Source organism: Mustela nigripes, chromosome X, assembly GCF_022355385.1.
Source record: "Mustela nigripes isolate SB6536 chromosome X, MUSNIG.SB6536, whole genome shotgun sequence".
Taxonomy (NCBI): domain Eukaryota; kingdom Metazoa; phylum Chordata; class Mammalia; order Carnivora; family Mustelidae; genus Mustela; species Mustela nigripes.
The window spans coordinates 36,994,245-37,022,192 of record NC_081575.1 but is presented as its reverse complement, the minus strand read 5'-3'; the positions used below and the strand labels follow the sequence as shown (position 1 = coordinate 37,022,192).

The window sequence follows — 27,948 nt, the reverse complement described above, 5'->3', positions numbered from 1 at the left end:
CCCCTATGCAGTGCACTAGATTATCTATTAGCTCTCTTTTTCTGATCAATTTTCTACTCATGCAAGCCATTACAAAATGATGTGGCATTCTGTGAGCACCAGGTAACCCTGAAACAAAGGAACAAATTGGCTGAGATGCCAGGGGAGTTGCACCCACCCAGAGCTCTGAGAGCTCTTGTGATTGTGAGACCCCCTATCTTTTTCGTTGCTGAATGTCATCACCTACGTGGACAAAGTAGGTTAGTCTTGAACCGGGTGTGCTTCCGAGGGAGGGGACCAGTACTCCATGACTTCAAAATGGTTCCTATCAACATGTCTAGGTCAGGGCATACCTCCAATGGAGACATCTTGCCCTTTTGAGGCTGAGCTCTGTTTGTTCGCTGCAGAAAAATTTTCACGATTCTGTCACTGCTGAGAAATCTTTGTAATGCAGGTTAAGCTGGGAGGCAGGACAAGAATGTTCTAATCAAATGTTCAGGCTTTTGTGTACTTATAGTCATCACTGTGTCTCACAAATGGCTCTTTTGAATGAATCACAGAGCTTAGAGCCAGAACAGCCCCCGCAGCTATCTGATGGAGGGACACATGGAACTTCCTACAGCTTGGATGCTAGTATGATGCCCATTTTATAGGTGAGGGAATGAGGCCCACAGAAAACATCAGTCTGTAATCCCAGGAGCATCTGAAGACATTAGATGTAACCCTGCCACAATCTGCACTTTGCCTACTTTGTGATCTTCTGTCTTGGTCACTGCTTTGATCTGAAGATGCTCTCCAAAGAGTCTGACCATGTTGTTAACATTCTGGACACCTAGTGGGGAAAATTTTCACTCCCAACTCATGTAATTGAGGGCAAATCTGACCACTCTCATTTGCCTATAGAGAATCCTTGTATCCTTTAATGCAGTGATGCTCTCCCTCAGCTCCTGAGCCATATGTGATTTGTTCATGTGCAGCTTGCCATTTGGGCAAACTTTTCGTGTCTGTATTAGAATATTCTTTCCAGTGATCCCTCCTAGGGTGCATGTGGTTATCAGGTGACTGTCAGAGTTAATGAGTGACTGTGTATTAGGCTCCAGAATCCACATAAGTGGCCGACTTAAGGGACAGCCCATTGCATTTATACCATTTAGCTCCATGTTAAAGTGTTTTAGGGAGTTCTCATAAACACCATTGAGAAAAATAGTTCACTGAGGTCATGTTGGTCTTTGGAGATCGATAGAACTGGATACTAAGCCTGGTGACTACCTAACTAGCTTCTAGTAATGTGTTATTATAAGCTTTCTGCACCTTAATTTCTTTATCTTTAATGGGATAATGGATAATCATAGTACCTGTCTCACAAGTTTGCTGTGAGGATTGAGATCATCTACATAGAGAATTTCACCCACACAAGGCCTGCCAAGATGTGAAGACTTAATACAAAGCTATTGTTGTTACCACCATCCCCATCATCATCGTCACCGTCTCTAACTACACTTGAGAGATGTCATAAGATTATTCAATAAAAGGATACAAATTATGCAGCAGAATTTCTCATTCCTCATAGAGTCCCCAAAATAGCAACTCTGACGATTATGGTTATTAAGGTGCTGGGAGCATACCATGAAACTGTCACATGGCTAGAGATGGCTTTTTTGGTCATACTGTTAGTTTACCTTGAGCAAATAACATCATTCAAAAAAATTTTTTTTAGATGCACATTCACATGTCCCTGCCAGAGAACAGAGTGGTAAAGGCTGGGGAATCCTTTGGAAATGGATCCTGTTTCAGAGTTTTCCTCCCTTAACCCTCTCTAAAAACAGTACCAAACGTACTCTCAGAAAATAATTTCTTTTGTGAGTAGAATCGTGACAAGTGATATGACAAAAGTGACTAATGGATACACAAATTTTGCAAGGCAGAATTTTGACATGTGCTCTGATTACTCGTTCTCAACCTTTCTTTGATTTCAGCATCCACCCACATACCATACCTCCTACATAAACACACAGCCAGACTTGTGTACTGGAAATTGCAAGGGGGTAAGAGTCAGAAAGACCTTGATTCTACTCCAGAGTCAGAAAGACCTTGATTCTACTAAAGGCTTCACCACTTGCCAGTTCTGTTTCTGTGACCTTTGCCAGGTCTTCCAGTATCAGTTTCCTGATTTAAGTTTTCTGATCTAAGTTTCCTGACCTCTTGTCCAAAAGCTTTGGGACCACGTAAGTTTCATAATTCAGTACTTTTTTCTTTTAAAAAATACAGTACGATGCATAGTGATACCTTCAGTGGAGTCTGAAACAGAACCCATTAATCAACCACATCAATATTTCTGCTGTGAGATAGCAAATGGATATTTTCATTGAGAGAGCATCACAGGGTTTGTCACCATGTAAGTTTCAGTAGACAGGGGGACCTGGGTGGCTCAGTTGGTTGAGCATCCAACTCTTGATCTTGGCTCAGGTCTTAGGGTCCTGGGATTGAGCCCCGTGTGGGGCTCCCCACTTAGCAGGGAGTCTGCTTGTCTCCCTTTCCCTCTGTCCATCCCCCCAACTCACATTCCCTCTCTGTCTCTCAGTCTAATAAATAAGTAAAAAAGATAAGTTTCAGTAGACAACTTATAAAAATACTGGTTTTCAGAGCTTTCTAGAATCTGCAACTTATTTGATAATGGACTGAAAAATTGTACTTGTACCTGACCCCATGAGATTACTGTAAGGGTTATGTGACATACAGTCCATGTAAGATGGGGTCCTCTGGACCCAAATTGAGCTTCAGACATATCCTTGTGTGTGAAGATACCTATATGTCTGTTTGCTGGAGATGCTCCAAGGAAAGGAAGAGGTTCTATGAGGAGGGCTGTATCAGAAACCCAGGGCTGTAGGGGAGGGCGAACAATCTGATAGGACATGAGGGTGGTTGTTCTCGAAGCACAAGAACCAAATTGGAAAATCTGAACCAGTGTGGTGGGGGCTCTAAGTGGGGGGAAGCAGGAAGAAGCTGAAGCTGCTCTTATTCCACGGGGCATCCCTGAGCCACAAGGTAGAAGCAGTGTGGCTTCAGCGGACAAAGTGACAAGGTGTGGCAGAGAACAGGAAGGGGACATTCCCACCCTTCTGGGTAGACCCATGGGTTGCTTCAGCTGAAGCTTCCTACAGGGAGGGCAGCACCATTTAGGCCCTTTGGGGATTTGCAGAGGGGCTTCCATGGATGGTCTTTCATTGGAAGTAGAAGCTCCCCCAAGAAAAGGGACTCTAGCACATAGTCTATGCCTAAGAAACATTTGTTAAGTTATTGTGTTGGCAGTTGACATGCACGAGGAGAGAGGGAGTAGCAGAACATCATGAAAGGACTGTTCTTGAGGATTCTCAGAAATAACCAAGGAGACGTTCGGAGGAACTGAGGCCCTCGGTTGAGCAGGTGGGGACACAAGTCAGTGACATGTGGGTTGGTAAAGAGCCTGTGATTTCACTTTTAGTCAAGGTCAGTTATGGCTTCGAACCCCCACCACACTGAGACCTACCATTTTAGAAATGCTCAAAGTGTTTTAGGGAGCATTCTGGGCATTATGTAATTAGACAGCAAGTGGCTTTTGGAAAGTTTCTCATTATAAAGAAGACCTTCAAGGCAGGATGAAGGTGGAGGAACAGGGGTTGTTTCTGGCAGGTTCTTTTTGGGAATTTGCTACTCCATTGGCCCTTGTGCTACTAGTTTAGTAATTGGTTGGGGAGGGGGGGAAGGAAAAGAGAAAAGATTTTTTGTTGTTCTCCACTGTACAGAGAGGAGACCAGTTTTACTTGAGTTATTACACTTAAGGTGAATTCATTTGTGCTCATGAGCTGGCTAAATGTAGGGAAATGCAAGTTGAATGTATCTTGAATATACAGCATTTTTTGTGACGTATGGTAGACATTTAGTAGTGATTTTTAAATGGATGATAATTCCATCTAATCCCTCTCTGTCTCTGATCCCTGACTATGAACTTCTTGAGGGCTGAGAATGGAGGTACAGTTCTCTCTGTGTTTCTTTGATGTCTAGCATGATTCCTGACACATACTATTTGTTAATTAAAAAAAAAAAGAAAGTTGTCCACTGAATGAATGAGACACATTGATAATAGGACACAGATACACAAATCAATGCTACAGAAATAATTAAAAGAAATTATTTTCTCCAGGGTGCCTGCGTGGCTCACTCAGTTAAACATCCAGCCTTTACCTCAGATCTTGATGTCAGGCTCATGAGTTCAAGCCCCATGTTGGGCTCCACGCCCAGTGTGATTAAAAAAAAAAAGGAAATTATTTTCTCCCAAACTGGTTTAATCAGACATCAACACTCATAATTTGCTTAACAAACAGTTCTTCAGGAGGAAATGCAAAGGATAATTTTATTTTATCCTAGGGCTGGAGTATCATGAAACTGAATTGGCTGGAACCAAATGAATGGGGTTGTCCCATTTTTCTTATCATGCCTTTTGACATCACTTTCTTAAAAATCAGAAGGCAGCACAGAGAAGATAAACCAAGCCTTTCCTTTATACGATTTGGTATATCATGGCTGCTGGCTTCAGTGAGCTCACACTTCCTATCTAGTCCTTCACCTCATCCTGGTTGCTGGCTCTTTTTAGGAGGCCTTTGTGACTTGCCACTTGCCTAAATTAGTGTATATATGTGTCTGCAAATGGACTTTTTAAAAAAGGCTCCACTCTTGTAGGCTTGAATCATTATTCGCTCCATATCCTCTCTCACTTGTTACAAGGCTCGTTTTTGGTTTCTTTCTCTTTTCCCTGACTTATTCACATGAATCCTTTGTTCTCCCTGACCTCTTAAGTGGAGCCTTTCCTTCTTCCTTTGCCACCCTCACTATAGTCTAAACATTTGAACTGATGAATTATATTCCTGTTTGTGTCCTTCCTCCTTTTATTTCATCCAGCCGACTCTTGACCTTTTCGATCAGTGGCTGCACCAAAGACTTCATCTCTGAATTTTTCATTCTGGAAGGTGCAGCACTACTACGTTCTTGAGGGTGAGTGAGAGAGGGATTCCCCATCCCGGCAGTATGCATTCCGACCCTGTGCTTTCCCTACTATACGCATCAACTCTATTTTTTTTTTTTTTGCTTTACTTTTAATTTTTTTAAATTTTTGTCTTTTCAATTGAAGAATAATTGACATACAGTATTGTATCAGTTTCAGATGTAGAACATAGCGATTCAGTATTATATTCATTATGAAATTGTCACTACAGTAAGTCTAGTTATCACCTATCACCATACAAAGCTGTTACAGTATTATTGGCTGTATTCCCCATGCTATACATTACATTTCTGTGTTTTATTTATTTATAGCTAGAAGATTGCTCCTCTTAATCCCCTTCAAGTATTTCATCCATCCTTCCACTGCCCCCACCACTGACAGCCATCAGCTTTTTTCTCTGAATTAGAGTCCTTTTCTGTTTTGTATTATTTGTTTTGTTTTTTAGATTCCACATATAAGTGTAGTCACACAGTATTCATCTTTCTCTGTCGGACTTATTTCACTTGTCATGATACCCTCTAGGTCCATCTGTGTTATCACAAAGGGCAAGATCTCATTCATTTTTAATGGTTGAGTAATATTCCTGTGTGTGTGTGTCTGTGTGAGACAGGGAGAGAGAGATATATCTTCTTTATAGATCTATCAATGGACATTTAGGTTGCTTCTGTATCTTGACTGTTGTAAATAATGCTGTAATGAACATAGGGGCACATATGTCTTTTTGAATTGGTGTTTTTATTTTCTTTGGTTAAATACCTAGAAGTGGAATTGCTGGATCATATGGTAGTTCTATTTTTAATTTTTTTGAGAAACTTCCATACTGTTTTCCATACAGGCTGCACCAATTTACATTCCCACCAACAGTGCACCAGTGCTTTGCCAGTACTTGTTATTTTTTGTCTTTTTGATACTAGCTATTCTGACAGGTGTGAGGTGATATCTTATTTGTGGTTTTGATTTGCATTTCCCTGATGATGAGGTGTTAAGCATGTTTTTGTGGGCCTGATGGCCATCTGGATGTCTTCTTTGGAAAGATGTCTACTTAGGTCCTCTGCCCATTTTTTTAATTGGATTGTTTGGTGTTTTCAATACTGAGTTGTGTGAACTTATATATTTTAGATGTTAACCCCTTATCAGATGTAAGATTTGCAAACATCACCCATTCAGTAGGTTGCCTTTGTGTTTTGTTAATGGTTTCCTTCACTCTGCAAAAGCTTTTTAGTTTGATGTAGTCCCATTTATTTTTTCTTGTGTTCTCCTTGCCTTGTGGAGAGCAATAGAAAAAAAAAAATCACAAAGACCTATGTTAAAGAGCTAACTGCCTATGTCCTTTTTAGGAATTTTATAGTTTAAGCTCTTACCACTCTTTTCTGTACACAGCATGTCTTTCACTTGATTCATAAATACTGCACACCTCCTGATGCCTTGCAGAGTGCTAGGCACTGGATACATAGCAGTGAACATGACCTTACCACCTAGCATTGAGCTTATTTATTTATTTCACTGATGGACATTCAACTCTTCAACCCATTACATGGATAAAGGCAACTTCAAAATCATGTTTTATCTTTTTGATTGCAGACGTACCTAGTCTGATCAATCCCATGCTACAAATCAATTTGCATTTCTTAAGGTAGAGCATTCAACAGCCCTCTGGTGTGCTGGAGAACTGACTGGTTGGTCCCTTCTGTCCAATTGTCCATGAAATGTTCATAAGGGGCTAGAGGGATACTGCCTAATGTTTGTCCAATATTTCCTGCACATGCATTTCTATTGCTTCTTGGATTATCCATCTTTGTGAGCATCCAGAGGGCAGGAACTAGACCTGCTTGATTTGACTGGTAGAGAAACTAGCTCAGTCACTCTGTTGCATATAAAATAATGGGTGCAAGAGTTTACTGATTTACTTGATTTAATTCATTTTCTTTTTCCGTACTTTCTTTTTTTTTCTAATTTTGTATTAAATTCAATTAGCCATCATATAGTATAGCATTAGTTTCAGATGTTTTTCTGTACTTTCTAAGAGAAGTAGTGACTGTGAAATGAAATGAAATGAAATGAAATGAAATGAAATGAAATGAAATGAAATAAAACTAATCACATGTGGCATGTATTTAGCCCCAATGGTAAGGTAAGGTGGCTTCTAAACATGGCTGTTTCCCTTCTGTCTTCAGTCTTTCTGGAATTAAATATTCTCCCCTCACCTCAAGCTATGGGTCAGATATCATTTTCTCCTCCAGGTTGCTCCCTTGGGGCCTGCCTCCCATGCTATGATGTGGATGGCTGGTACCCATGTTTTCTAGTTGGGCAGAGGAAATGGTAAGCCCTGGTGTCTAGCTTGAGGATGGTTCATGCCCAGGGTAGCTTCAAACTATGTTGTCCAGCAACTCATTTATTTATATATATATATATATATATATATATATATATATATATATATATTTTAATTTATTTACCTATGCGGGGGGGAAGGGCAGAGGGAGAGAGAATCCCCAAGCCAACTCCCCTCACTGAGCGGGAAGCCCAACTGGGGGCTCGATCCCAGGACCATGACATCATGATTGGAGCCAAATTCGAAAATCAGCCATTTAACTGTCTGAGCCATGCAGGAGCCTCCCCACCCCCTGCTGAGTTACTGAGCTTCTAAGTCTTTCTAAAATTTGTTTGTCTTTCTGATTCAGAAACGTTGAAACGATCTCTTTGCTAACTCACGGGGATGTGGGAGGTTTTATTTTGGCTTTTGCGCCTTTCTTTTTTGTGTGTTTTGGCATAGTAAATTATTTGAAAAACTACTACTCCTTTCTCTAGGAGGTTTGCATATGACCCATTGGGTAAATGACCTGGTCTGTTTCTTGGAGCCAGTGTAGAAGAAGCTTTGGGCTCACAGTTCATCCAGAAGGGGCCAGAGAGAACCTTTCTAGAGGAAAACATATTTGATTAGTAGTAGTAGTAATACTAGTGGTGATAGCACAAGCAGGTTTTCCGAAAGTTGGAGAAAGCATCCAACTTATCTTCAAATGCTGAATTATCTTTAAATGTCATTTTTAAAACAAGAGAGTATGATTGTTTAAAAATGAAAAACAAAGCAGTGCATTGTAGCCAAACAACATCCCAGAACAGGAAATAGTTTTTCAATTTAGCCAGTCTGTTTTAATCTAGGTTATCCTAGATAACCTAGGCTAAATGAGGCTAAAGTAGCCATGACATTGCTCCCCAACTCCCTGTCACCCCCAGCCTTCTAAACCAACGTGCATATAATGCATGGCAACCAAGAAAGATGCTCTGAGGTGGAGACTGGACTTGACTCCTTAACATGGTCCGATTACATTTAACCAGAGTTGAGTGTCAACACCATTACAAGGCATTTTACATTTCTGTTTAAGGAAAAGCCTTGTGGTTTTTCTGTTTTGTTTTTTTTCTCTTAAGCTTCTTGGAGTTCATGCAAAGTCTTGTTTTACATGTATATGAATGTATAATTGTCTCATGGATCATTGTCATAAACTGTAGAGAGAAGACTCAGATGTCAGCATGCGCGTGCCTGTGTATGGGGGTGCTGAAAAGTGGAATATAATTTTAAAAAAACCGTTACTTGAGGCTGCTGTTTTTGAGATTCTAGATCATTTAGGTCTTATTCAAAATGTAAGGAGTTTGAAAGCTGCAGGGTATAACTGGAACAGGAAACTTTCACCGTCGACCCCCTTCACCAGGGAAATCCAAATACTTACTGGGAGTGGAGGGGTGCAGCGAGAGAAGAGCCATGAATCCTTAGCTCCTCCCTCTCCCGATAGTTCACTTTGATAAATGTCTGAAAATTTCAACTGGAGTGTAGAGAGAATGCTGCTCTTTCTACTTCTCTCTGGTAAGAACAGAATTGGGGGGGGGGCGTTTGCTTTAAATTACAGAAAAGCCAGGATGAGCATTCTTTCTGGCCTGATGTGGGTGGGGAATATTAAAAAGGATCAATGACGATCCCAAGATTAGTGGGAATGTACACCTCCCTCCCATTTACAGAGATGCACCACATCTTTCAAGAGAGCCAGCAAATTACCATGGGAATCTGCCCCCAACAGGCAGTGCTCAAGTAGGAGTCAGAGACTTCGTGAGCCTGAGCGGGGTTTTGTGGGGGCCCTCCCGCACCATAGTGAACACAGTTAAGCCTCACTAATTCCCTGAATGGGGGAAAGGCCAATCTTGATTTGTAAGAAGCTTGAATTTAAAAATATGTTTAAAGAAATGCTATGTTATTATTTCCAAAGACCTGCAGTCACACTTCTGGCTGGGGTCTGTGCTCTGAGCCGCTGAGACTCTTAAGGCCTTGAACAAACAGATAAGGACTATAATTAGCATATTGGTCATTTGAATGCAAAGAGCAGTTAGAGTGGCCTTAAAATTGCGTGTTCACACATTCCCCTAGCAGGCTGTCACTTTCATATGTTTATAGTATTAATTTGCCTAGCAACCTGCCTGCATTCCTTTTTGGCAGTAAATTTTACCCCAGCACGTCAGAATCTGTTCAATTTTCCATATTAGCAGCTGGAATGAATAATGAGGGGAGGGGCTCAGGGGTGGTGGTGAGCTCCTTGTAAAACTCAACATGACCATATTTTAAACTTCTATTTAACTAGAAGTTAATTTTAAAACTCATCAGTGGGGGCACCTGGGTGGCTCAGTGGGTTAAAGCCTCTGCCTTCGGCTCAGGTCATGATCCCAGGATCCTAGGATCGAGTCCCACATCGGGCTCTCAGCTCAGCAGGGAGCCTGCTTCCTCCTCTCTCTCTGCCTGACTCTGCCTACTTGTGATCTCTGTCAAATAAATAAATAAAATCTTTAAAAAAAAAATAAAACTCATCAGTGAATTTATTTCTGTTATTTACTGAGGAGGGGATGTATTCGCTAGGATGATTCAAAAGGGGAAGAGGGGTGGGGTGGGGGCTCCTGTGTGGCTCAATCCGTAGGGCAGTCAGCTCTTCGTTTTGGCTCAGGTCATGATCTCAGGGTTCTGCTATCAAGCCCCCTGTTGGACTCCCTGCTCAGTGGGGAGTCTGCTTAAGGAGTCTCTTTCTCCCTCTCCCTCTACCTCTCTGCCCCTCAAGCACACACACACACTCTCTCTCTCAAATAAATAAAGAAAATCTTCAAAAACAGGAAGACAGGAAGGCTGTTTTGGAATATTCCACCCCCATAAGTGACCTGATCCAGTGAACACCAGGGAACATTGAATGTAACGAGTTCCTGGATGATAAGAAAATAAGGATTGATTATGAGGCTCAACAGGTGCTTAATTAAATGGAACAAAAGCACATTGAGATCTGCATCTATTAAACACGTCTGTGATGGTCAGCCAGTCTTGCGTGCACGTATTAACTGTTCTTAAATTCACACTTGAGATCAGTTAATTCCAAGTGTGACCGAGTTATGTTTAGAAAGGGGGAAAAAGGAGAGAGATGAATACAGCTGCAGTTTTACTCAAATACCCAAAGTCATCTTCATTTTGCTATGCTTGTGGAAGAAAAAAGCTATGTTCTTGTACAAGTTGAACAAACCATATGGCCCATGGGGTGGGGATTGCAGGAAAAAACCGGGTGAAGCCTCGGTTTCCCGATTTTACTTTGCACAAACCTGAGGAGAAAAAAAATAATCTTTAAGTAATGAATTTCCTAATCTAGTTCCCAAATTTTGCTGCACATTACAATCTGGAGGAGTCTAAAACCTGAAGAGATTTTTTTGAAAGATTTATTTGTTTAAGGGGGCGGGTAGGCAGAGGAAGAAGGAGTCTCCAGCAGATTCCCCACTGTGTGTGGAGCTCAATGCAGGACTCAATCTCAGAACCCTGAGATCATGACTTGAGCTGAAATCAAGAGTCGGACACTTAACGGACTGAGCCACCCTGGCGCCCCAACCTGAGGAGATTCTTTAACTCATGCCCAGATTCAAACCATACAATGAAATCAGGATGTCTATGGCGGGTGGGGGGGGGGGGGCGAGTCACCTGCCTTTTATAAAATCACAAGGTGATTTGTTAGCGTAGCAAATTGGGAACAGCACTGCCTTAAGTCTTTCCTGCTTCATAGGCATTTAACCTAATCTTCCCAATTACCCTAAGAAGGAGGTGTTATTAGATCCCCATCTCACAGATGGGAAAACTGAGGTCCAGAGAGGTTAAATAAATTGCCCAAGTTCCCAAAGCTGTTAAACAGTGACTCTGGGATTTGAATACCAGCAGTTTAATTTCAGAGTCTGCATGTAGAACGCCCACACAGTACTGTCTCTCAGGGCTTTTGTCTCCGTATCTGGCACCATTCCAACAAATCCAATCGAGTAATCCAACATCAAGTCAGTGAGAATATATTTGGCATCTACTATGTAAATCACAGTTGCAGACACACTGTGTGATTCTCCATAGATCAAGGAAACATGGCTAAACCCAGATAATTAAAAGGGCTTTCCAGATACCTGTAGGCTGGTTGTCAATTATATCAAAGCTTAACCAGCCAAAGACAACCAGAGACAAAACTGTAGTTGGACAGAGTCAAATTCATTGACCTGATGCATCAAGAAAGTACATTCCAGAGAAACCATAGGATGCTGCTCTTGAAAAAGAGGGAAGAGGACCATTTTTTGTAACATGTGAGTTCCCACTGAAGGATTCTGAGGAGTGTCTAAAGAAGCAGGGGTAAGCTCTGGGTTAATGGCAGTTCCAGGGATGATATCATCCTTGAAGGGGATATTGACCAGGAATTGGGGACTATCTTGAAGTGGGGGTGTCTGGTATTTGGGTATTCCCCAGGATACATGAAGAAGCAAAGCAGGTCTAGGGCATCCCTGGGAAAAGAGCAGTGGACTCTCAGAGGAAGTAAGGGTTGTCCTGGCATTTTGCAACTGCTGTGTGACCTTGGGAGAAAGTGTCTTCTGCTCACTTTGCAGCTGGCTTTGTCAGTCGGCTCTCTGAGCCTGATTAATCACAGGGCTGCTAATTCTCAGTCCGAGCTGATTTTCTCTCCTTCAGTCCTGGGCCAGTTTTGACTCTTTCAGGTTTGGGCCTTTTTCAGCAGAGATGGGCATGAGGGTAAAAATATATATTGGTGCTCAGATCAACTATGAATAGTTTTGCTCATTTTCAGCTGTGTTGGTAAGTTCTTTAATGGAAGAGTATACATAAAACTGGTGGATTCTGAATAAAGCCTGTAGTTCAGTTAGCGTCTTACGATAATGTCAATTTCTAGGGTTGTGATGATGTACTGTAGCTGTGAAAAGTAAGTAATACAGTGTATCAAAATATTGGGGAAAACTGGAGGAAGATACCTAGGGATTCTCTATACTATTTCTGTAGCTTCTTGTGAGCCTGGAACTATTTTTGAAAAAAAAAATACAGAAGATGTTCGGTGGGAGAACAGGTTTGTGTTGATGATCTAAATAAAACTTTTTAAAAACAGTCTGACTTTACCTATGCTCTTCCCCCAATAATCCAAAATTAATTGTACCAATGTTCTATTATGTATTGCTGGATTTAAATCCACTGGATTTGAGTACATCAGCCAGTGGTGTTATCAATCAATATCCATGTCTACCAGGTACAGATCCCTGAGGGCTTATTAGTTTGGGACCAGTTTGTGCATCCACAAGATGCCTTTTGAGTAGAGTCTGGAAAGTATGCATTGATATCACCAAGTAGGCTGCCCATATGAGTGAAATCATATGGTATTTGTCTCTCTCTGGCTGACTTATTTCACTTAGCATAATACTCTAGCTCCATTCATGTTATAAATGGCAAGATTTCATTCTTTTTTGTGGCTGAGTAATATTCCATCACATGCATATGTATGTGTGTATATATGTATATATACATAATATGTACATGATATATACATATATATGATACATAATATATATGGTATATAATATATATTATATATATCATATCTTTTTAATCTATTTAACTGTGGATGGACACTTGGACTGCTTCCCTATTTTGGCTGTTGTAAACAATGCTGCAATAATCATAGATGTGTTGAATCATTACATTGTACATGGGTAACTAATTTAACAAGTGTATGTTAATTACACTTGAATTAAATCACCAGGTAGGGAAAGGAAGGAGAAAGTTGTGCTAGGCAAAGGGAAGAGCAGGAAGAAAGGCAGAGAGATAGAAAAGTCAAGGAATATCAGGGAAATCACAGTTTGATGAGGCTGATGGTTGGGGTATATTGGAGGACTGATAGAAGAACAACCTGGGAAGATCAGATGGAGCTGGAATGTGACAGTCTGTGTCTGATTTTCCTCTCTGTGAAACTAAGGGCTTTGGACTTGATTTGTAGTACTTGCTATATCTGCCCTGTGGCCTAGTTGCGTGGGTATGTATCTTTTCTCCCCAACTAGATTCCAAGTTCCTTAGGGAGGTAAGCCAAGTTTGGTTCATCTGTATAGCATCTGTAGCATCTAGCTTTGCATTTTGCACCTAGTAGGTGCTCATAAAATTATCCTAAGAAGGAATAACATATCACGGAGATGTAATTGATAGTCACTCTCAATGACATCTGGAGCTCCAAAGTAACATTGGGTGAGGTGTCTACCCATGGCGCAGTGAAAGTAGCCCACAGAAAACCACACAGCCCATGTCCCTCAGGCTCTCTGTGTCTGGTTTTGATGATCGGTATGGCAATGCCCTGTCATCTTTAACACATGTCCCCCATTGCTCCTGGACTGGACCATGATGGTCTCCTTTGAAAAGAGGTAATGTGCCTTGCCCTAATCGATTTAGCATACCACTCACACTTTCCTCTGTTTAGCTTTGCTGGGGGGCTGCAGAGATGACTTATCTCTCCACCACCTGTTCTTCAGTTTTCTGAATTACAGCGAATACAGTGGCTCTGACGGGACCCGAAGATGGTAGGTAAGGAACTCTTCGACAAGGAGAATTTCTCCAAGACTTGGTTGACCTATGTTATGGAAGGGGATCTCCACCATGCTTGTTGGTGATTTTTTCCCCCCTTTCACTTCCTGAAGGAAATGTTGCATTGCTCACCACCTTGGATGGCCGGGAGTGGGGACAGGGGCACTTCTGTTCCTGACAACCTCATTATGTGGTTATCAGGAACAGACACTGCCCAGGTTGTCACGACAACCAGCAATGATTCAAAGCTTCTGTGAAAGGTCTGTATCTCTGGCAAATAATTAGCCTTTAGCACTCAGCAGATGCTGAGCTGAGAAGCCAATCACAGGTGCGCTGGAAAGCATGACATCATAGTCCAGCCGGTCCAAAAAATTAAGATTTGGTTTTCCGTTTTTCCCCTTGGTTCTTTTTCCCCTAGATTTTTGTCCTCCACTTTCTCCTTCTTTCTCACTCTCTTTTTTTCCCCCCCCTGGTGAAACAAGGAGATCTGAAAAAGCAACTTTCCAAATTCACTTTATTCTCTAGTTTGACTTAGGCTCAGGCTGTGTGCAGTGATCTGGAGAGTGAGGGGAAGGAATGTGTAATGTGATTCACTTAGGAGCAAAATCAAACAGAGCATCAGCTCAATTAAATAATGTGGTTTGTTATGTAGGACCATGGTGGAAGTGGGGCTAATTAAAACCAAGTCAGAGGAGAGGAACTTCCTAATTCTCCTATTAATTCATCCAGAGCCACCTCCATTTAATTGTTTTCTCCCTTTCCTTTGCTAACTCCCTGGTGGAAGGGAGGAGGGCAGAGGCTGTGTATTCGTGAAAGCTTGTAGGTTCTGCAGGGCAGGTCCCTAATGGGTGCTCATTAGAGTGAAAGAAGGTGAGAAGAGACGTGTATGCCCCCCACCCCATTCCCAAGGTCCCGCAATACAGGGAACATATGCAAATGGAGACTCATCAAGTCAGTTAAGGAGGTGTGTAGCTCTGAAGTCTGTTAAATCCACTGTTGTTCCATTAGCCTGTTCGCATCCATACAAGAGTCTAGGGAGATAGCAAGTCAAGTTTCACAGAGGAGAAAATCCAAAGTCCAGGGAAATTTGAGTCTGGCTCAGGATTTCCTGACCAGAAGCTGGACTGGAATCTGGGTCTCCTCCTTCCTTGGCCCGAACTCTGAAGCCCCGAGAGTTGATTTCCTGGCCATGGGCTTCCCTCTTCCCTCAGCCTCTGGGTTTTAAGGGAACTAGGATGAGCCTTTTGGCACTAACAGCCTCCCCACCACTCCTACAGAAAAGCTGGAGCCCCTAATTGTGGGAGTTGGGGGCCAAGAAGGAAGGGGGCACAGTTGGATCTGACCGCAGTGCTGACCACAAGGTGCAATAAGCGGACCCCAGTGAACGAGGGGTGGGCGCAGTGCTCTCAGCTAACTAACGCCTTTTGCACTAGCTGCCCAGCTGGGTTCTTTTGTATTCAGAGCAGGAGGGGGAGTTTTTTGTTTTTGTTTTTGTTTTATTTTAAGTGCAGCTGCTTTAGCAAAAGCTGTGAAGACAGGAGTCCACCATGGGGAATGATTTCTGGCTGTAGAACTTGAGACAGGGATGGGAAGGGAGCCCTGATATCCAGGCGGCTTTTACCCAATGGGTTGTACATGTCTGCCTTCCGTGCCTGCCCAGGTATGGCTCAGCGCAGCCTGGCCTCGCGTTCAGACCTCTTTTAGGAGAGCAGTGTATTTGTACTGTTTGCTTGTTTTGTTTTTGTTTCTGTCTCCATCCAAAGAAAGCTCTGTTTTCACTTGTGAGGGTTCTTACACGTTCGGTATGTTTATTACAAAAACATGTACAGACGATGCGGAAGTATATAAAGAAAACAGTTAATGACCACTATCAAGCACACATACCCGCATGTCTTCCTTCCTTTTGAATTCCCAGAGTTACCCTGTTAGCAGTTTTGTGTGTATGATTCCGGCTGAAATACACACACAGACACAAACACATGTGCACGTGTGCGCACATTTTTTAACAAGAATAGCATAGTAGTACACGGGCTGTTCTGCAACTTTTTTCATTCAAGAATGTGTCAAGACGTGTTTCTATTTCAGTACATAAGAATCCACTTGATTCTTTTTAGTTGGCCTCTAATATTCTTTTTTAAAGATTTTATTTATTTATTTGAGAGAGAGTGAGAGAAGGAAAGAGTACAGAGGGAGAAGGAGAAGCAGCTTCCCTGCTGAGCAGGGAGACAGGGGACTGGATCCTAGGACCCTGAGATCATGACCTGAGCCAAAGGCAGAGGCTTAACAGACTGAGCCACCCAGGCACCCCTAGTGTGTAATATTCTAAAATATGCATATACTCTATTTTATTTACCAGTTCCTTTATCAAGGGACATTTAGGTCAGCTTTTATATAATGAGGGGTTCTTTTCCTGTATAAGAGTCAACAAGAAACACACTTGAATATGTGTTGGTGTGTTTTTAGGAGTGTTTCCATAATCAAATTCCTTGAGTTGAAATAGCTTGGTCAAGTGGAACACGTACTTCAAATTTCCTAGGTATTCCCAGCTTGCCCTCCAAAAAGGCACTGCCAGTTTTCACTCCCATCCGTGGTACATGAGTGCGAGCAGTGCTCTTTTTTTCTGGGATTTGACTGGAAGGCTTTTTTTTTTTTTTTTTTTTTTTTTTTACTTCTGTTGCTCTAAGTCCCATCCTGGAGCCTGTCACTTCCCCTGTGAATCTAGGGGCTGGTAGGTTTGGTGAGAGCCGAAGAACAATACAACAAACACAAAACAAGAAAGAACACCACAACTGAAGGTAGGAGACCTGACTTCTAGGACCATCTCTCTGAGACATTGGACAAGCCACTTTAAACCTCTGAGTGTCCATTGACTCATCTATGAAATGCAGTTCATAATTGCCACAATACACGTTGTGGTTGTTGTGAGGATCAAATGGGGAGGTGTGAAAGTGGTTTGTAACCTGAGAAGCAAGATACATGTGCCAAGTGGTTATTCCTGTAGTGTGGTTATTATACCCTTAAATCAATGAGCTCAGAGAAGGAAACGGGGAAGTGGGAGTTGAGTGGGAAAAATTACACAGATGAAATCTTTAAGACATTCTCAGCTTCCCTGAAAGTTCTCAAGCAGTCGTCCTGTATTCTTGGTGAACAAACCATGTTGGTAGTAAAGATTGCTTTATGGTATCAAGAAGAATTGGGGCATCTGGGGGGCTCAGTTTATTAAGCGTCTAACTGGGTTTCAGGTCAGGTCATGATCTCGTGGGTCCCGAGATAGAGCCCTCTAGTCCAGTTCTGTGCTCAGTGAGAGTCTGCTTGAAGATTCTTTCCCTTGGCCCCTTCCCCCACTCTTGTGGGCTTGCACATCCCCCTCCCCAGAATAAATAAATGAATCTTAAAAAAAAAAAAAAAAGAAGGATATAGGTCATTGCCCTTTCATGCGAACACTGAAGTCTCCTATGCTTTAATTTTTCAGGCACCTAATAGGATTTTGGCCCCATGCTACTTTCTATAATCACCAGTGAGAGAAGAAACACACCCATGAAATGCTTAAATAACCATGTGCAGTGACTGCATAAAGAGCTCTGAGTTATAGCTGAGGTATAGGGAAGGATTAGAGTGAAATCAAATACCTTTTAATTATAATTTAAATCAATAGCCCAGAAGAACAAGTGAAATCATTAGCCAGAAAAAAAATCCAGTTTTCTTTATTTCTTAAAAAATAAGAATGTTCTTATTCTTTAAAATAACCCAAAATAAGTGCATTTTACAAATCAGAGATGTAACATTAAGTATATATTCATTCATTTAGGTCAGTGATTTTTAGATTACTTTTACCATGAAGCAAAAACAAAAAAAAAAAATCAATGTGATGAGCTACTTTCTTTAACCCCCAAGTTAATTAAAAAGATATCTGTAAAATCATTGAAAGCAGAACCCTCGTGATCTCAACCTATTCATCAGGGATTTGAGGAGGAGGGTGAAGCGTGTTTTGCATTAGGAAGACAACCACCAAGCACACACACACAGAACTATTTAAAATGCCTGATTTAAAAAAAAAACACCAATCAAGTATACTTTTTTTTTCTCAAGCGAATATGTATTTTAACAGAGCCAATAATATCATGTATTATATTAGAAAAAAACACGGGCCTTGGACTCAGATCTAGGTACAAACTCCATCTCTGGGACTTACTACAGTGTTCATATAATAGTCATGTATGCATAAATATATCTTTTAATTAAGGAAAAATTTTTAAAAAATGCAAAGTGATCCTTTAAAAAATCTGAAGTATGTAGTTTACTTAGTCTTTGACTCTTTCCTGCCTGATCCTAGGTTGGAAAGGTCTTCGTTGTTCTTTTTTCAACTTCCAGCATGATCATAATTTTAAATGAGTTACTCCAAAGAGGTATCCCATTCTCTCGTATTCTCCATATGTTGTCTCTGTGACTCTAGAGGACTGTTGTGTGACTTTTCCTAAAAGGAACTTAGCAAATATGTATTAGTTCACTCTCTGTCCTAAAACTTGTTTTGCTACCATTATGGAGAAATGATGGCCAGATGTTATGGGGTGTTGAGTAAATTGGAGAAAAGTTTACTGTGGAGGGTCATAACCCATTTTGATTATTGAAGTATGTCAGGATATATTTGTCTTCATAAAATAAGTTTGAAAGTGGAGAGGGACAAATCACCCATAAACTTTTACCTGACCATGATAATTTAATGTTCTCTTCTAATTATATCTGTGGGTGTATTTTACATCACTGTAATTCAAAGGTACTCAGTACTTTGCATTCTTTGTCATTTTTTATGACAGTTTACTGTCTCCTTGCTGGGATTTACCGTAATTTATATAATCTAGACAAATCCTTGGGGGGGGGTGGATTTCGAAGTAGCAAGGGATGATTTTTGGAGTTATATTTTAATTTTTGCACATGGGGGAAAATTTGAACTTTTTCTTAAAGGTGAGAGGCCACGGAAGGTTTTAGGGAGAGCCACATTTTAATGAAATTAAATATATCTATATATCTATGTATCTAAACTAATTGAGGTAATTGATTGATTGATTGATTGAATAATGCTCCGTGTTTTGAAATGTGTGTTTCACGGACAGAGAGTTTCCCTATCTAGCTTGTCATCTCTGAATGCCACTGCCATATCTGCCAGAGTCTACAGCGTAGTCCAGAGACTCCATCAGCATAACCTGTTGGCCTGACAGGTGGTGTCCCAAATCCAAACCATTTCGCCCAGTAAAGAGTGCGGGTGTAGCTGGACGGATTTCCTCCCCTGGAAATTTATCTGAAATTCCAGTCTGCCCAAGGGAGGCCAGTTAATGAAGATCCATGAAATGCCCCCGCCTCTCCAGGTGCACCTCTCTCTTGATGGCCCCACCTCTGTCTAGACAACCCTGACAGTGTAGAAGTTTCCATCTCCTGTTCCTTTCCCTCTCTCTGTGCCCTCCCCTTCAGTTTTTTCCCCCCTCCCAGGCGCTTCCTGCCTGGAAACAAAAGATTGGTCCCCAGCAGCCCACTCTGGGCGATTTTAGTTTTCTGCTCACCCTCTGATTGGCCCGCGTGCGGTGCAGAGCCCGGGTGACGTCATAGCCGACAGGAGCTAGGGAGCGGTTGCCGAGCCGGGCTCTGCCGCGGGCGGGCAGCTGTCGGCAGCGCACTGTCTGGGGGCTCGCGCGGGGGGCTGCGGCTTTTCCCGGCCCGGAGCAGGTGTGCGAGGCCGGGAGGAGAGCCGGGGAGAGCGGGCCGGGCCCGGGGCTGCGGCTGCGGCTGCGGCCCCCCCCCAGCCCCGCCAGCCTGAGCGCTCGGAGGTAGAGAGGAAAGGTCTGGACAGGGTGGCTGGACCCGTGGCAGGTAAATCCCGCGACTCACGGCGCCCGGCTCGCTCAGGGAAGGGTGTGGCGCTGCTGGGCAGATTTTCTGCCTTTCCGGGCCTACCGCCCCCACCCGCTCCTGTTCTCACGGCGCCCCAGCTTCGGGTCCCCTCCGTGGCGCCCCTGGAGCCGGGAGACCCGGCGCGCAGTTCTCCGGCTCGCGCTGGGCGGACGCGGACGAGTGGGTGTGTCAGGGCCACTCTCGGAGGGCCTGGACCCCGGTGCACTGGGGCAAGCCCTAGGCTCGCCAACTGGGGCCTGGGCCGCTGGAGGCCAAAGCCGCCCCCAAAGCAACGTCAGCCCGTTAGTCCTACAGTATCTTCCCGCCCCCCCCCCCAGCCACAGAAGCGACGTTCCCCCCGCCCCCCCCCAAAAAAAAAAAAAAACCCACCAAGGGGAGGAGGTGTGGCCGTGTCTGGGACAAGTCCGGGGTAACAGAAAAAGTGACGATTTTCTTCTATGGGGCGCCCTTTTATTTTTCCTTACCCTCCTCCCCTTATTTGGTCGGGGGAGGGTAATGACAGGACTACTCATTTCTTGTCATGTGGAGGTTGGCATGATGCAGTACTATCCCTAAAAAGCCTGGGGCGCCTCTGTTGGCCTTTGTCTTGGTCGGGGAGAGAGGGCAGGGGTCACTAGGGGTCATTAGGTCCATGGCCTCCCTACCCTCTCCTCAGCACACAGAGGGCCTTTCCCTCAGTTTGTGAACTGGCTCTGGCGAGATGACTGCCACACTTTGGGGTGGATTGAATATTTTAGATTCTTGCTCTGGCAGGCTTTCCTTCCCTGGGTGGTGGTTGAGGGTCGGGGTGTGAGGGCGCTGCCAGCAGGGAGAGAGCCAAAGGCCCCACTTGATTTTTTGGTCCCACCTTCCAGAATCCAGTGGCAGACTCTGGACTTGAGGGTTCTAGGCTGTGGTCTGTAGAAGCAGAGGAGAGAAGGGTGAGTGGCTTGGCTTGGGGAAGCATGAAAGGGGGTGGTTGCAGTGTTATTTTTTTTAAATGGCTTTCAGCAGGGAAGCCTTTAGCCATGTTAGTCTTGCTCCCCCCATGGTTTTGCAGACTCAAATCCAGGCCAACTGTATGACTGTCTGAGGTGTTGGAACAGAAGGAAGTCCATTCCCGTTGGTGACAACACTGTGGCCCTGTTCTGGGATGACCGAGGTATAAAGGTCAGTGTGGTTTTCACTGGGCCATTTGCAAAATTGTAATTGGGTAGGTCTGTGATTTGGTACTTGAGGCCCCTAACCAGGGGCACCTTTGGGTAAAGGGGCTTAATCTGATAATGGATGACTAAGAGGCCAGGGCTTGGAGGGAGAGTCGTATCAGCCTCCGTTTCTGGATACAAATGTCATACTTCCCTCCTCCATGAAAAAGGCAAAATGAGAAGAGATGGGCATGAATGCTGGGTAAAAGCCAGCAGCTGAGAATCTTGAGGCCAGAGGGACCTTGCAGTGTCAAAGATTGGACTCTCCAAGCCTCCAGGCAGGCAAGTGGGCCTTGTAGGAGAGACTGAACAGGAAACGGAAGGGTCATTTGTAATACAGATGCAGGAAAAGGGGCCATAACACCCCAAAGGCTCCGACCACTGCTGCAGGTTACAGGTTGTCTGGTTAGAGGCCGAACTAGCATACTAAGCAAACAAGCATGCGAGGTCTTTGGGGGAGAAGGTGGTAGACGTGACAAGCAAGAAAAATGAGGAATAACTGGGGGGGGGGGCGGTGAGATGAGGGGTGCCGCCCCCATCAGAGACTCTGCTTTTGTGAGGTCAGAGACGAAGCTACTGTGAAGTCAAAGAGGGTGGCCAAGGCAAAAGAAATCAGGGCTAGAAGTCTAGACGCAGGTAAGCTCAGATGGAGCAGGTAGGAACAAAGCCATAGAGAGATAGAACAAGAAAAAAGCGATGGTCTTAACCAGGAGCCCTAAGGCCCCGATTTTCCTGGTGAGATAGAGAAATGGTGGTTGTCCAGGCACGTATGGCTCAGCCCAGACTTAGGGAAACAATTTCTTGATATTTAGGGACTCAATAGCATTTCCATCCACGTAACCTGCCTTCAGGAGCTAGTAGCTTTGGTCATAGGAAGGAGAAGAAATTCCATGAACAGCAGACTCCACAATGGCTCTTTCCTCCTGGGTAAGGAGAAGGAAGAGGGGGGTGGGCAGGGTCCCAAAGGGGATTGCAGGGGGAGCTTCATATCCCCCCAAGATAGGTAGGTTGACTGTTTTCTACAACGGGAGGGCCAGGGCCAGGTCTGGGATCCCTGCTGCAGGCACGGGTGTCTGCCTGAGCTCCAAAAATGCCCTTTTTCCCCAGGGCCCATGGGACTCTGGGTAGGCGAGGAATGGTGAAAACCCCTGTCCTAGGATGTAAGTGCAGCTGTTAAGGCTTCTGGGGCTCACTGTTGTCCCCCAAGCTCCCCACCTGCCAGAGGCTGGGCGGTTCCCTCTGCAAGGCCTTGGGGTGGACTTCCCTGCCAACTCCGCACTCTGCAGCTTCTCCAGCAGGGGGCAGGAAAGGGTGTGCAGCAGTGGGCAGGGCCAGAGTCCTCCATTTCCAGTGTGAAACTGGAACCTTGGGATCAAGTCATAGCCATATGTTTAAAATCTGATTTAGGGGTACCAGAGAACCAAAGGAACCCCTGGAGTCTGGTGGTCTGTTTCCATTCCCTCCTGAAATGTGTCGCTTCCTCCTGTGCCCCAGGACCTTGGAAGGCATTTGTGTTTACATACAGCTCAATGATTACCCTGGTCACTAATACACACAGCCTCACCCAGAGTTTAATTGGAAATGTTAATCAGTACAATGGATCCATGTCTGATTTGCACATTTGGTCAATTATCGATTATCGACCGACTAATTGCAGGTTGGGGCAATCTGTGCTACACCCATGGGACATGGTGAGGGCAAAATGGCATAGCTATCCGCTGGGTTTATGGGTGGGAAGCAAAATGGGGAGGTGGACCTGGAAGACTGGAAAGAGAGGAACAGTTCACTGGTGGGGAATGGGGACTATTCCTAAGGTGTGGTCACAGCAGAGCCTGGGCAGGTGATCACTGAGACCGACTAAGAACAGGACCATTTTGGAGCAGACACAGCAGGGAGGAAGGGCAGGGTTTTGTCCTGAGCTGGGAAGATGCTGGATTTGGAGAAGGAAGGTGTTTTAGAGACTAGAGGACACGGAGCTGGGGTGGAACCAACCCTGGAAGCCAGAAGTGAGGTGTTGTGGTCTGCTTCTGCCCCTCTCCGAGCCTTAGTCTCCTTGTCTTTTGAATGATGGGATTGGATGAGGTGGTTTCTGACATGATCATGACATTTTAGGAAATGGGTCCATTTGTTCTTGGTCATGAAGCAGATCTACCATAGGACAACATCCCCCCCCCCCCCCCCCCCCCCCACATTTACCCTTTTAAATCACACTTTTTGGTATGCCCTTTGATTTGGGGGAAAACAGTACAAAACAAACCCCTAGCCACTACATACATTTCATCTTTTTGAGCAGCATTGTTTTTATTTTTATTTCATGTGAATGGAAACAGGAGGGAGAAGAGAAGCCCAAGTGGAGAATCTGCTAGAGACCCTAAAACCAAGCTCCTGAGAAGCTCTTTGGGGATTTTATACAAATCTTACGCAGTTGGGTGGAGGCTGATAGGCAGTCGTGGCGCCAACTCCCTAACTCAGCCTCAGAACTGAAGGGCCTGGGCTGAGGGTCAAGGGAGGCCTGCTTAGGGTGTCTATCCTTCTCCTTTCTCCCTCATCTCTGTCTGAGCCAGGTGGACTTTTTGGAATTCTGCACCCTCAAGATGCTACCCCTAACTGCCGGCACAATTGCGCCCTCTAGTGACCACAGCGGGGACACCTTTGGCAGAACTGCATCCCATGGCCCAGCTCCCTTTGCCAGTGCTAATCCCTTGTGCAGCTGTTAACTCCCTTGGAGAAGGGCTCCAGTGCTTCCAGGTGGCCTGAAAGAGAAACTGAGGCAGCTGAAACTCCCTGCAGGCCCTTCTTCTATATGGATGGGACTGGGGGTTGAGCAAGAGTGCCATCTCTCTAGCGCTTAGTTTCCTCCTTTGGGCCTGAAAAAGGTTCCAGAACTCCTTTCCCTGTTGTCTTTAGTGCTGGGCTGGGCACCTGCCATGGGAAGATCCTGTGGTAGAGAGAATGGTTGGCCACAGCTTCCCCCCAACCCCCCCCCACACCCCAGCCCCCCACACCCCCCCCCCCCCCCCCCGCCAACAACAAAGTGGTCACCTAGTCCCCAGACAGAGGTACTGGCAGGAAGCCAGAATGCAGCAAAGCTAGGGTGCTGGTAGGCAGAAAATGGGTACAGTGAACCCTACCCGCAGCCTCCAGGAAGAGGCTAAGCCCCAGGTGAAGACACAGGACAGTATAAATACTGTCCTGTACAACAGGACACAGACACAGAATATGGCAGAGCCACGTGATACAGAGTAAGGATTAGATACGTGTCACACACATCCAAGGCATGGACCACGCAGGGAAGATGGGCAGCACATACACAGTGTATAGACAGCAGTATAGACACTGTATCCATACACTTGCTATAAACAGGACTGCACCCCCTGACGTGATACAGACGTGATACCCACAAAATAGCATAGATAAAACAAGGCATACATCTGACCAAGTACAGGTACCCAGATACCAAGGGGGTACAAGAAGCAGCACAGATACACCCCCTCAGTGTGTACTCGCACACGGAATACATCTCCACACTCCCAATAAACACCCCCCCCCCCCGCCCCGGACAGGAGAGGGGAATGTGCCCTCCAGGTGGAGTGCTGTGTCTTGCCAGGCTCCGCGTGCTGGTTCCAGTGGTGCAACTGGTGTATTTGAAGCGGGCTGCTGTGCAGTTCATCAGAGGCTGAAGCAAGGTGGAGTTAGGCCTGTGGAAAGCTCTCAATCTCACACAGGAACCCAGAGGTGCTCAGTTGGTCCAGGCTGGGGCCTCTACTGCCCCCCACCCCGATGTCACCCTCTAGCACTCTTCCCCACCCCCATGGGTGCTTGCTGCCATCCCCCACCCGGGGCTCAGGGGACTTTTTGTGGCCGTCCTTGAGCCCCCTTCCAGCCTTGCCCCTCTCTGGAGCTTTGGCAGCCATCACTCACCGACCCCCACCCTGCTCCCTTGAAGGATGAGCTCACACAGCCAGGGAGGGAGTGGGTGCACACCACTTAGTGGCCCAGTGGGTGGGATCTGGAAAGGCAGCTGGGAGTGTGTGAGTGGGAAGCACTCAGGGAATGCCAGGGCCCCTGAGGGACGCACGGGCAGCTGGGCCCTGGAATCTCACCAGGAACAAGTGGCAGACCTGGTGTATGGCTTGATCTTCTTGTTCACCAAGGGGAAGTTGGGAATCCTGGGGCTTTTCATGGCTCCCCAAGGGTTCAGTTTTACTAGCTACCCCTGCGTCTGTGTCTTTGGATTCAGACCTGGTGCATTCCAGCATCTGCTGACAGGTGCTAGCCTGGTCCTTTGCTTTGATGGGATTTCCCATATAGGTGCTGCTCTTCTTAGAGGACAGACACATGGAGCAAAGGTGGGGGCAGGGTAGGAAGGATTGCAGAGGGAGTATCCGTCACCTTGAGAGGCTCAAGCAATTGTGGCGCAAGGTGGAAAAGAGAGGGGTTAAAGATCTTGCCTCCACGGTTGGACATGGGAACCTCTGGGGGGAAGATAGGGTAAAGAGTCACCCTGAAAAACCCCAGGATATATTCGCCCTAAGAAATCTGAGAAAGACTGTCGAGGGCCTCCCTGTAGTGGAGATTGGGGTGGGGGAAGCCAGAAGGAGGTTCCAGTTAGGATCAGAGGCTGAAGCCTTCAGCGCTGCGAGATGATAGCAAATTAGGGACCCTCCGAGTGCTTCCCCCCACCACCCAGTGAAGGAGGTTGCTGAGAAGGGAAGTAGGTGGGGACCTGTAAGTGACATAGAAAGCATGGCTAGGTCTTCGGGAAGCTTAGGTGTCTCCAGAGCCAACGTGCATTTGCCATGATCGCTGTGCTGGACCACCACCTGCAAATATGTGGCTCCTTCCCATCTGTTCCATGCGATCTAGTTGTCCTGAGTCTTGTCCAGGGCGGCTGAGCAGGTCTTCTCCATGAGCTAGCAGGCAGAGCCAGAGTGAGTGGCAAGGTGACAGCAGTTCTCGACCTGAAACTCCCAGTTCAGCGCCCTTTCTGGACTCTGACCCCACAAAGCCCTTTTTATGTTTCTCCCCTCCGATTCTCTGCCTCCTCGAGCGGTTTTCTGAAATCCACCATAGCACGTGTATGTGATGTTTGGGGGGGTTGGCTGAGGGAGTAGTAGCGGGTATAGCAAGAGGTTCCTGCGCCCCCACGATGCTTCTCTTGGCAGGTTACCCCCAAGAAAAAGCAGCTGAGTCCTTGCATCTTGTGGCAACTGGTGTGCCCAACACTGAGTTTGTGGGAGCTGAAGGCAGCCTGGCCCCTTCTCATGGGCAGTGCCTACCTGTGCTGAGGTCCTGCAGCCGTGGCAATAAGAGGTGAGTAATGGGTTCCAGAGCAGGGAGTCAGGGATCTCCAAATCCAGGTGAAGGCTACCTTTCCACCAGAGCTCTCAGTATTAAAGACCCTGGCTGGGCCTTATGAGCCAGGCCTCAGAGCACAGCCCCTTCTTTCTGGTCTCTCAGTTTGCTCCATCTCTAATACGGGGATGATAGCCATGACCTACATCATGGTGTGAGTAGGACAAGCAACCAAACGGTCATGGCGAAAACCTTTGCAGTTGTCAGGCTCCATGTAAGAACTTCCATGTAACCACTGACATGCTTCCCTTCAAGCTGGCATTTCCTTTCCTCATGCTTTCTGGATGTCAAAGTGGCATTTCAGCCACATGTCACTGACTGACCAATCAGTTCCTGAAATTTCTCCTCCTCTACGACCTTCATTTTACCTTCTTATTCAAGACGTATCCCCACCCCATCTGTCCTAGCTTCCGGGCCTCAAGGGCTAAAACCTTCCAGAACCTTCCCTCTACCTTCTCAACCAAACAGGGAGCACTCCCCCCAAAAACAGGTCCAACAACACTTGAGCCCATAGTATACGGCATAGCCCTTGCTTCTCTTCAACCTTTGATCATTCTTGCACGATTTCTAGAGTATTCATCTTGGCAGGTAAACTAGACCATAAATTAGGGGTAGGGACCTGATTTCACAAGTCTACGTCTCTCTCCCAAGTGCCCAAAATTCCCCAGCAGCATTTCGATTTGGGCCCCTCTCTTCCTCTCCACTTCTTTCAGGTTCCTTGGCCATGTCCTTCTTTCCCTTCAGGCAGCCAGTAGGGCTTCTGCTGTCAGCTACCCGTCTAGCCTTCTGTTGCCATATGCTGCCGTCCAGCTACCTGTTTGTATCTTACATGTCTCCCTCTCTTTGTCTGCACTTCTATTTGTCAGTTATCCTGGCACCTCTCCTAACATCCAAGTCAAAAGCAAGCAACCAATCAAACTTTTTAAAAAAGCAAGAACAACAACAAACAAACAAACAACAACCCCCCCCCCAAAAAAACCCCACAACAGAAACAAAGAGAAAACAAACAAGGAATACACAGTGTAGTTCCTCTTCCCACGGAGCTCGCCCTGGGTCTGATGGGACAAAGGAAAAGTGCCGCTCAGCGGTAGGTGTTTCAGTGGCGCCTCTTGGTGAAGGGAAAACTCCAGAGGTTCGGCTGGATCTTGAGGGTGTGAAATTACAGCCCTGCTGATACTGATGTATTCAGCATCCTAGAGATGCTGCGGTCGGGTATCTTCTACAGACCTTGAGTGACAGACGGTAGCTAGAACTCACTCAAGTCAGAAGTGAGCCCAGGGGTCTCTCCTGGGTGTTCTGTGACAGTTCCAATAATAACGTGTATTTATTGTGTACCGTTGCCAGCACTGGGGTGGGCATTTTTCTTGCACAAGACTGTTTGATCCCACAGTAACTCTGCAAGGTAGGTATCTTATTCCTACTAGTTACTGCTTTTGTTTCTGATTATAAAAGTGAGACTAGCTCGAGGTAGGTACTACAATCATGGTTTTGCCCACCAGGAGACCAGGGTTGAGAGGGGCTAAGTAATGTGCTGTATATAACTGGACACGTGTTGTGGCTTTAGGAGGAAAGAGGCTTCCTCAAGAGTTTCTCAGCAT

The 27,948-nt window shown here is 45.2% G+C and overlaps 1 protein-coding gene across 9 annotated transcripts in view; it reads left to right on the top strand.

Moving 5' to 3' along the window:
* The window catches only part of PAK3 (p21 (RAC1) activated kinase 3), a 241,838-nt gene that overhangs the window by 107,845 nt on the left and 106,045 nt on the right, over positions 1 to 27,948 (top strand). For 4 of the 9 annotated variants that reach the window (XM_059384575.1, XM_059384566.1, XM_059384569.1 and 1 more), the window contains exons 1-3: positions 19,520 to 19,769; positions 20,851 to 20,960; positions 26,161 to 26,308. The exons of 1 other annotated variant lie outside the window; for it this stretch is intronic. The gene's annotated coding sequence lies outside the window, so the exon portion shown is untranslated. Of the gene's footprint in view, positions 1 to 19,519; positions 19,770 to 20,665; positions 20,732 to 20,850; positions 20,961 to 26,160; positions 26,309 to 27,948 lie in introns of those variants that run through there. 4 more of the 9 variants (XM_059384570.1, XM_059384572.1, XM_059384571.1 and 1 more) reach the window with 4 other exon arrangements.